The sequence below is a fragment of the Nycticebus coucang genome, chromosome 4 (assembly GCF_027406575.1).
Source record: "Nycticebus coucang isolate mNycCou1 chromosome 4, mNycCou1.pri, whole genome shotgun sequence".
Taxonomy (NCBI): Eukaryota; Metazoa; Chordata; class Mammalia; order Primates; family Lorisidae; genus Nycticebus; species Nycticebus coucang.
In genome coordinates, this window is record NC_069783.1 from 95,678,558 (window position 1) to 95,688,738 (window position 10,181).

The 10,181-nt window shown below is 40.2% G+C and overlaps 1 non-coding gene across 1 annotated transcript; it reads right to left on the reverse strand.

Annotated features, from left to right (window-relative positions):
* Window positions 1-9,629: 9,629 nt before the first annotated feature.
* LOC128585093 (U6 spliceosomal RNA) lies at window positions 9,630-9,736 on the reverse strand. The gene has a single exon (XR_008379841.1). It is a non-coding gene; the product is annotated as a U6 spliceosomal RNA (small nuclear RNA).
* Between the last annotated feature and the right edge of the window lie 445 nt (window positions 9,737-10,181).

Below are 10,181 nucleotides of genomic sequence, written 5' to 3' on the forward strand. Positions count from 1 at the left end.
TGGTGGTGCCTGTGGCTCAAGGAATAGGGCGCCGGTCCCATATGCCGGAGGTGGCGGGTTCAAACCCAGCACCGGCCAAAAACCACAAAAAAAAAAAAAAAAAAAAAAAAGAAAAGAAATACTCCCACCTGAGACAGGTGCTGACTGAGACAATAGATTTGAACTTTTTGAACTGAGCAAATCACCTGAGGACTACTCAACTGGTGCCCTGGGTTTGTTGGTACAGGAAGGTTTCATTTTCCTTTTGCAACTGTTGCCTGTTGGTGCTGGGTGACTTAATTGCTGGTATTTCTCCACAGCTGAGACTTCAACCCAGAGTAACTGTTTCACTAGGGTCCAACAGATACCAGCTGAAAACAAGACAGAACCACTTAGCCCCACCACACCAAATAGGACCTAGTTTCTCAGGCCATAGCACTGTTCAGGTCCTCAACAAAGCTCCAGGGGAAAAGTCAAATGGTGTAAAATAATCATGGGGCAGAATCAGTGGAAAAACTCTGGTAACATGAATAACCAGAATAGATCAACACCCCCAAGGAAAGATATGGCAGATGTAACTGAAGATCCCATTCATAAACAACTGGCCGAGATGTCAGAAATCGAATTCAGAATTTGGATTGCAAACAAGATTAATAGAATGGAGGAAAATTTGGAATTAGAAATTCGAAGAGCAATTCAAAGTCAGAATTAGAAATTCGAGGAGAAATTCAAAGGTGTCTCAAAAAAAACAAAAAAAATCAAAACTTGTGTCAAGAATTTAATAAATTTAAAAACAAAACCACCAAAGATTTTGATGCACTGAAGCAAGAATTTGCAGCCCTCAAAGATCTGAAAAATACAGTAGAATCCCTCAGTAACAGAGTGAAGCAAGCAGAAGAAAGGATTTCTGACATTGAAGACAAAGCTTTTGAATGCTCCCAAACTCTCAAAGGGAAGAGAAATGGAGAGCAAAAATGGATTGTTCTCTCTGAGAGCTCTGGGATAATTCAAAGAAGGCTAATATCCACCTCACTGGAATCCCCAAAAGTGATGAAGTGGCCTCGCAAGGCACAGAGGCCCTTCTCCATGAAATTATGATAGAGAATTTTCCAGACATGCCTAGAGATTCTGAAATTCAGATACCAGTTTCAGAACCCCAACACGACTCAATCTGAATAAGACATCCCCAAGGCATATCATAATTAACTTCACTAAAGTTAATATGAAGTAGAAAATTCTGAAAGCAGCCAGACATAAGAAATCAATTCCCTACAAAGGGAAGAATTTTAGAATGAGTGCAGATCTCTCTGCTGAAACTTTTCAAGCCAGAAGAGGCTGGTCATCGATTTTTAATCTCCTAAAACAAAATAACTTTCAACCCCAGATCCTGCATCCAGCTAAATCTGAGTTTCATTTATGATGGAGAAATTAAATACTTTAATGACATTCATATGTTGAAGAAATTTGCCATAACCAAACCAGCTCTTCAGGATTATCTCAGACCTATCCTCCATAACGACCAACCCAATCCTCTACCACAAAAATAAACTCACCCAGAAACTTTTGATCAAACTTCAACTTCTGCAGTGGTGAAAGGATTAAAAATGTCCACTGGACTTTCAAAAAACTCGATACCCAAAATTTTACAAGACTTATCAATATTCTCAATGCGAACAGCTTAAACTGTCCTCTAAAGAGGCACAGGTTAGCTGACTGGATACAAAAACTCAGGCCAGCTATTTGCTGTACACAAGAGTCACATCTTACCTTAAAAGATAAATATAGACTCAGGGTGAAAGGATGGTCATCCATATTTCAGGCAAACGGCAATCAGAAAAAAGCAGGTGTTGCAATTCTATTTGCAGACACAATAGGCTTTTAACCAAAAAAAGTAAGGAAGGATAAGAATGGTCACTTCATATTTGTTAAGGGTAATAAAAATACTCAATATGATGAGATTTCAATTATTAATATTTATGCACCTAACCACAATGCACCTCAATGTATAAGAGAAACTATAACAGACATGACCAACTTGATTTCCTTCAGCTTGATAATAGTCAGAGATTTCAACACTCCTTTGAAAGTGTTGGATAGATCCTCCAATAAGAAGCTGAGCAAAGAAATTTTAGATTTAGCTGGGCGCGGTGGCTCACACCTGTAATCCCAGCACAGTGGGAGGCTGAGGAAGGAGAATTGCTTGAGCTCAGGAGTTCGAGACTCACCTGAGAGACAGTGAGTTCCCGACTCATGAAAACAATGGAAAAACCCAGCTGGGCATGGCGGCGAGCGCCTGTAATCCCAGCGGCTTCCGGAGGCTGAGGCAGCGGGGTGCCCGCAGCCCAAGTCTGAGGTTGCGGTGAGCTACCACACCCACTGCACTCTGCTCAGGGGCATCGGGTGGGACCCTGTCTCAACCAAAAAAAAAAGAAAAGAAATTTTAGATTTAAACCTAACCATCCAACATTTGGATTTAGCAAACATCTACAGAACATTTCATCCCCCCAAAACTGAATACACATACTTCTCATCAGCCCACAGACATACTCCAAAATCGACCACATTTTAGGGCACAAGTCTAACCTCAGTAAATTTAAAGGAACAGAAATTATTCCTTGCATCTTCTCGAACCACCATGGAATAAAAGTTAAGCTCAGTAACAACAGGAATCTGCATACTCATACAAAAACATGGAAGTTAAATAACCTTATGCTGAATGATAGCTGGGTCAGAGATGAGATTAAGAAGGAAATTGCCAAATTTTCGGAACAAAATGACAATGAAGATATGAATTATCAGAACCTCTGCAATACCGCAAAGGCAGTCATAAGAGGGAAATTTATAGCACTGCAAGCCTTCCTCAAGAGAATGGAAGGGAGGAAGTTAACAACTTAATGAGACATCTCAAGCAACTGGGAAAGGAAGAACATTCCAACCCCAAAGCCAGTAGAAGAAAAGAAATAACCAAAATTAGAGCAGAATTAAATGAAATTGAATTTATTTAATTCAAATAACAAAACAATTATACAAGAGATCAATAAATCAAAAAGTTGGTTTTTTGAAAAGGTCAATAAAATAGACAAACCTTTGGCTAACCTAACCAGGAAAAAAAAGAGTAAAATCTCTAATTTCATCAATCAGAAATGACAAAGACGAAATTACAACAGACTCCTCAGAAATTAAAAAAATCCTTAATGAATGTTACAAGAAACTTTATTTTCAGAAATATGAAAATCTGAATGAAATTGACCAATACTTGGAAGCTCATCAACTTTCAAGACTTAACCAGAATCAAGTGGAAATGTTGAAATGGCCAATATCAAGTTCTGAAATAGCATCAACCATATAAGATCTCCCCAAAAGGAAAAGCCCAGGACCAGATGTCTTCATGTCAGAATTCTACCAAACCTTTAAAGAGGAAATAGTACCTATATTACTTAACCTGTTCCAAAAGGTAGAAAAAGAAGGAAGACTACCCAACACGTTCCATGAAGCAAACATCACCCTGTTCCCCCAAACAGGAAAAGACCCAAGAATAAAAGAAAATTATAGACCAATATCACTAATGAATATAGATGCAAAAATATTCAACAAGATCCTAACAAACAGAATCTAGCAACACATCAAACAAATTATACATCATGACCAAGTCGGTTTTATCCCAGAGACTCAAGGCTGGTTTAATATACATAAATCTATAAATATAATTCAGCACATAAACAAATTAAAAAACAAAGACCATATGATTCTCTCAATTGATGCAGAAAAAGCTTTTGATAATATCCAGCATCCTTTCATGATCAGAACACTTAAGAAAATTGGTATAGAAGGGACATTTCTTAAACTCATAGAGGCCATCTACAGCAAACCCATAGCCAATATCGTATTGAATGGAGTTAAACTGAAATCCTTTCCACTCAGATCAGGAACCAGACAAGGCTGCCCTTTGTCTCCACTGCTCTTTAACATTGTAATGGAAGTTTTAGCCATCGCAATTAGGGAAGAAAAGGCAATCAAGTGTATTTATATCGGGTCAGAAGAGATCAAACTTTCACTCTTCACAGATGATATGATTGTATATCTGGAAAACAGCAGGGATTCTTAGAAATGATGAAGGAATACAGCAGCATCTCAAGTTACAAAATCAACATTCATAAATTGGTAGCCTTTATATATATCATTAATAGTCAAGCTGAAAAAACAGTTAAGGACTCTTTTCTGCTCACAGTAGTGCCAAAGAAGATGAAATCTTTGGGAGTTTATCTAACAAAGGACGTGAAAGATCTCTATAAAGAGAACTATGGAACTCTAAGAAAAGAAATAGCTGAAAACGTTAACAAATGGAAAAACATACCATGCTCATGGCTGGGAAGAATCAACATTGTTAAAATGTCCATACTACCCAAAGCAATATACAATTTTAATGCAATCCCTATTAAAGCTCCACTGTCATACTTTAAAGAACTTGAAAAAATAATTCTTTGTTTTATATGGAATAAGAAAAAACCTCATATAGCCAAGACATTACTCAGAAATAAAAACAAAGCAGGAGGAATCATGCTACCAGACCTCAGACTGTACTATAAATCGATAGTGATCAAAACAGCATGGTACTGGCACAAAAACAGAGAAGTAGATGTGTGGAACAGAATAGAGAACCAAGTGATGAATCCAGCTACTTACCTTATTTGATCTTTCACAAGCCAATTAAATACATTCACTGGGGGGGCAGCGCCTGTGTTTCAGTGAGTAGGGCACCAGTCCCATATACCGAGGGTGGTGAGTTCAAACCCAGCCCTAGCCAAACTGCAACAACAACAACAACAAAAAAATAGCTGGGCGCTGTGGTAGGTGCCTGTAGTCCCAGCTTTTCAGGAGGCTGAGGCAAGAGAATTGCCTAAACCCAGGAGTTGGAGGATGCTGTGAGCTGTTATGCCATGGCACTCTACCGAGGGTGATAAAGTGAGACTGTCTCAAAAATAAATAAATTAAATAAATAAATAAATAAATACATTCACTGGGGAAAAGATTCCCTATTTGACAAATGGTGCTGGGTGAACTGGCTGGTAACCTGTACAAGACTGAAACTGGACCCACACCTTTCACCATTAACTAAGATAGACTCTCACTGGATTAAAGATTTAAACTTAAGACATGAAACTATAAAAATACTAGAAGAGAGTGCAGGGAAAACCCTTGATGAAATCAGTCTTTGTGAGTATTTTATGAGGAGAACCCCCCCGGGCAATTGAATCAGCTTCAAAAATACACTACTGGGACCCGATCAAACTAAAAAGCTTCTGCACAGCCAAGAACACAGTAAGTAAAGCAAGCAGACAGCCCTCAGAATGGGAGAAGATATTTGCAGGTTCTGTCTTTGACAATGATTTAATATCCAGAATCCACAGAGAACTCAAGCATATAAAGAAGAAAAGAACAAGTGATCCCATCACAGGCTGGGCAAGGGACTTCAAGAGAAACTTCTCTGAAGAAGACAGGCACACGGCTTACAGACATATGAAAAAATGCTCATCATCTTTAATCATCAGAGAAATGCAAATCAAAACTACCTTGAGATACCATCTAACTCCAGTAAGATTAGCCCATATCACAAAATCCCAAGACCAGAGATATTGTCACAGATTTGGAGAAAAGGGAACACTTCTACACTGCTGGTGGGAAGGCAAATTTATACATTCCTTTTGGTAAGATGTTTGGAGAATACTTAGAGATATAAAAATAGATATGCCATTCAATCCTATAATTCCTCTACTAGGTATATACCCAGAATACCAAAAATCACATAACAAAGATATTTGTACCAGAATGTTTATTGTAGCCCAATTCATAATTGCTAAGTCATAGATAAAGCCCAAGTGCCCTTCGATCCACGAATGGATTAATAAATTGTGGTATATGTACACCATGGAATACTATGCAGCCTTAAAGAAAGATGGAGACTTTACCTCTTTCATGTTTACATGGATGGAGCTGGAACATATTCTTCTTAGTAAAGTATCTTAAGAATGGAAGAAAAAGTATCCAATGTACTCAGCCCTACTATGAAAGTAATTTATGGCTTTCATATGAAAGCTATAACCCAGTTATAACCTAAGAATATGGGGAAGGGGGAGAAGGAGGGGAGGGAGGGGGAGGATGGGTGGAGGAGGGTGATTGGTGGAATTACACCTGCGGTGCATCTTACAAGGGTACATGTGAAACTTAGTAAATGCAGAATGTAATTGTCTTAACACAATAATTAGAAAATGCCAGGAAGGCTATGTTAGCCAGTGTGATGAAAATGTGTCAAACTGTTTATAAAACTAGTGTATGGTGCCCCATGATTGCATTGATGTACACAGCTATGATTTAATATTAATAAAAAGAGAAACTAAGGCTCAGAGAGGCCTTTCTGAAGATACATAGCTAATAGATGGCAGAATTTGAATTTGAGCCTAGGTCGGATGTTTTGATTTATGGTAAATTTAATAACCAGGAGAAGCCGATTCTCTGGCAAAGGCTGTAGATCAGTGCTTCTCAACTTTTCTAATGCCATGATGTATTTTCATTGTTACAAAGGGTTGCAACCCACAGGTTGAGAACCGCTGCTCTAGATTGTATGATGGTGACTGTGTTTTTGTTGTTGTTGTTGGTGGTGGTTTGTTTGTTTTTGAGACAGTCTCATTTCGTCACTCTTGGTAGAGTGCTGTGGCATCATAGCTCACAACAACCTGAAACTCCTGGGCTCAGTGATTCTCTTGCTTCAGCCACTGAACTACAGGCACTCACCACAATGCTAGCTTTTTTTTTTTTTTTTAGAGATGAGGTCTCACTGTCTCAGGCTGCTCTTAAACCTGTGAGTTCAGGCAATCCACCTGCCTCGGCCTCCCAAGTGCTAGGATTATAGCCCAATGGTGACTGTGGTATTAGGCATTAAGTATTATCAAAGTAGTACTTGATCTGTTGGGTTCACTGCCTTTCTGCAAAACAGAATTTGTTGAATGATCACATGCTGGTGGGAGTCTAATGGCACAGAGGAAGTAAGTATGAAGAATTAACAAGCCGAGCCAGATGAGGTAGCTCACACCTGTAATCCTATCACTCTGGCAGGCCAAAGCAGGTGGATTGCTTGACCTCAGGAGCTTGAGACTAGCCTGAGGAAGAGCAAGACCCCTTTCTACTAAATATACAAAAACTATAAAGGCGTAGTGGCAGGCACCTATAGTCCTAGCTACTTGGGAGGCTGAGGTGAAAGGATTGCTCAAGCCCAAGCATTTGAGGTTGCTGTGAGCTATGACACCACACCACTCTACCAAGAATGACAGAGTGAGACTCTCTCTCCAAAAAAAAAAAAAAACCAAGACAAAAAACAAGGACAGGTTAGGGCCTCTGCTGGGTGAATTGTGTACTCCATAATTCATGTTCAACTGGAACCTCAAAGTTTGACCTCATTTGGAAATTGGGTCTGTCAGATCTAACTAGTTCTGATAATACCATATTGGATTAGGGGGTGTTGCTTGTTGCTCTCCACTGGCCTAGTCAGAGACAAGGAGGCAGACACTGTATATGAAATGCATGATTTATTAAGGGATGACTGTTGCTCGCTCAGGCATAGCAGCAATTGGCTGTCTTTACTCACTTTCTTATATACCCAAACTCATCAGATAAAAATAATCCAAGAACGAGGGAGACAAAAGGTAAAGATGCCTTATCAGCGTTAATCCAGCAAAGTACATACACACCTTTCTAAACCAAGAATATCTTATCTAGAGATAAACAACAATGGAGATGAACCACAAAGGGCTGGGTTGTTGTTCTGTTTGCCTACTTCTCTATATGATTAACTGAAAGTTTTTGTGTAAATAGAGGTAGGGAATGGATTAAGTGCAATGGTCCATTGCCCCAGGCAAATGATCTGTCTCCAGTTATGATTTGGTGAGGGTCTCCAGTACATTCTTTCCTTTAAGGCATGACTGCAGCCCAAGTACTGGAAATGTTCCTTCTCAGAGTCTCATGACTTCAAGGAGCACAAATGAGAATGATTCACCTTACAAGGGTGCAGTGGACTGTGCCCCTTCAAGCGGGGCTCTAAGTACGATGACTGGTGTCCTTATAAGAAGACCCTGTGAAGACAAAGAGGAGACATGCTCAGGGAAAAAGGCCACAAATTACAGATGTGTAAAGATCGGAATGTTGCAGCAAGGAGCCAAGGGATTCAAGGATCACTGGCAAACACCTGAAGCTGGGAAGGATAAGGAAAAATTCTTTCCTAGAGAATTCAGAGGGAGATGGCTGGTTGACATCTTGATTTCAGACATTTAGCTTCCAGAAGTGCAAAAGAATCTATTATTGTTGAGTGAAACTATGCAGTTTGTAGTTATTTGTCAAAGCAGCCTCTAGGAAAGGAGTTGGTTTCAGGGAACATGGAGGAAACTCCGGATATCACATTAACCTTGAAAATGTTCCCACAGAAAGGAAAGTATTCAGTTCCTCTGGTTAACATATAATATGCACATATTTTGAAACATCTTGAAAAAACCTAGAGTATCAGTACTGTTACATTAAGAATGAATTGTTTTAATAATTAATAATTAGTATAATGGGGGTGGTGCCTATGGCTCAGTGAGTAGGGCACCAGCCCTATATACTGAGGGTGGTGGGTTCCAACCCCGCCCACCAAACTGCAACAAAAAATAGCCCCGTGTTGTGGCGGGCGCCTGTAGTCCCAGTTACTGGGGGTGGGGTGGGGGGGGCTGAGGCAAAAGAATCACCTAAGCCCAAGAGCTGGAGGTTGCTGTGAACTATGACGCCACAGCACTCTACCAAGGGTGATAAAGTGAGACTGTCTCTAAAAATAATGTTAATAAATAAATAATTAGTATAATGAAACAGTATTAGTATTGTAGCTAATTGCTGTAACAAATAGACCTCACAATTTAAAATGGCTCAAACAAAATAAAGTGTGTTACAATAAAAAAAATGAGAATACTTTCAAAGTAATTTAAATCAGTTTTTCAAATTACCAAATTTTTATTCATATATATATATATTTTAGTCTCATTTGTTGCCCTTGGTAGAGTGCTGTGGAAAACATAGCTTATGGAAAACTGAAATTCTTGGGCTCAAGTGATCCTCTAGCCTCAGTTTCCCAAGTAGCTGGGACTACAGGTGCTGGCCACAATGCCTGGCAATTTTCAGGATTTCGCTCTTGCTGGTCTGGAACTCCTGAACTTAAGTGCTCCATCAGCCTCAGCTTCCCAAAGTGCTAGGATTACAGGGGTGAGCCACCGCTACTGGCCCACAAAGTATCACACTATGTTTGCTGTTGTTAGGAATGTTAATTGGCAGGATCTTTCCAGAGGGCAATCTATCACTAAATTTAAGAAGCCCTTAAAATACAGCATGCATTAACACCACACCCATTGATCCAGCAATTTCTCTTCCTTAAATTTTCCTTTTCTTTTCTTTTTTAAGAGACAGAGTCTTATTATGTCACCCTCGGTAGAGTGCTGTAGTGTCACAGCTCACAGCAACCTCAAACTCTTGGGCTTAGGTGATTCTCTTGTCTCAGCCTCCCAAGTAGCTGGGACTACAGGCGCCCGCCACAACGCCCAGCTATTTTCTTTCTTTTTTTTTTTTTTTGACTTAGTAAAAATATGGAACGCTTCGCGAATTTGCGGGTCATCCTTGCGCAGAGGCCATGCTAATCTTCTCTGCATCGTTCCAATTTTAGTGTATGTGCTGCGGAAGCAAGCACCGCCTGGCTATTTTCTGTTGCTGGTGTCATTGTTGTTTAGCAGGCCTGGCTGGGCTGGAACCCGCCACCCTCAGTGCATGTGGACGGCGCTCTACCCACGGAGCACAGGCGCCGAGCCGAGCTGCTGGCATTGTTAAGCGAGAACAGAATTCCCCCTCTGTACTTGGTAGGAATCTCTGGTGAAATTCCTGTAGGTTTCTGTAAGTCTAGGGATTGGCCAGGCAAGTCTGGGAACTGCCCCTCTGCGGTTCTCAGCCTAGGCTGCGGATCAGAACCACCTGGGGAGGTGTTTTAGTGCCTGGATCAGAACGTTGGGGTGGGAGGGCTGGTATTTATAAAAGCTCCCCCAGGTTCCTTGTGCTTTTCTGGGGCCCACAGTGGCGCCCTAGCTGCCGGCTAAGTGGCACCGCAAATTTTGTAAATGAGTATTTATAGGAAACATTTT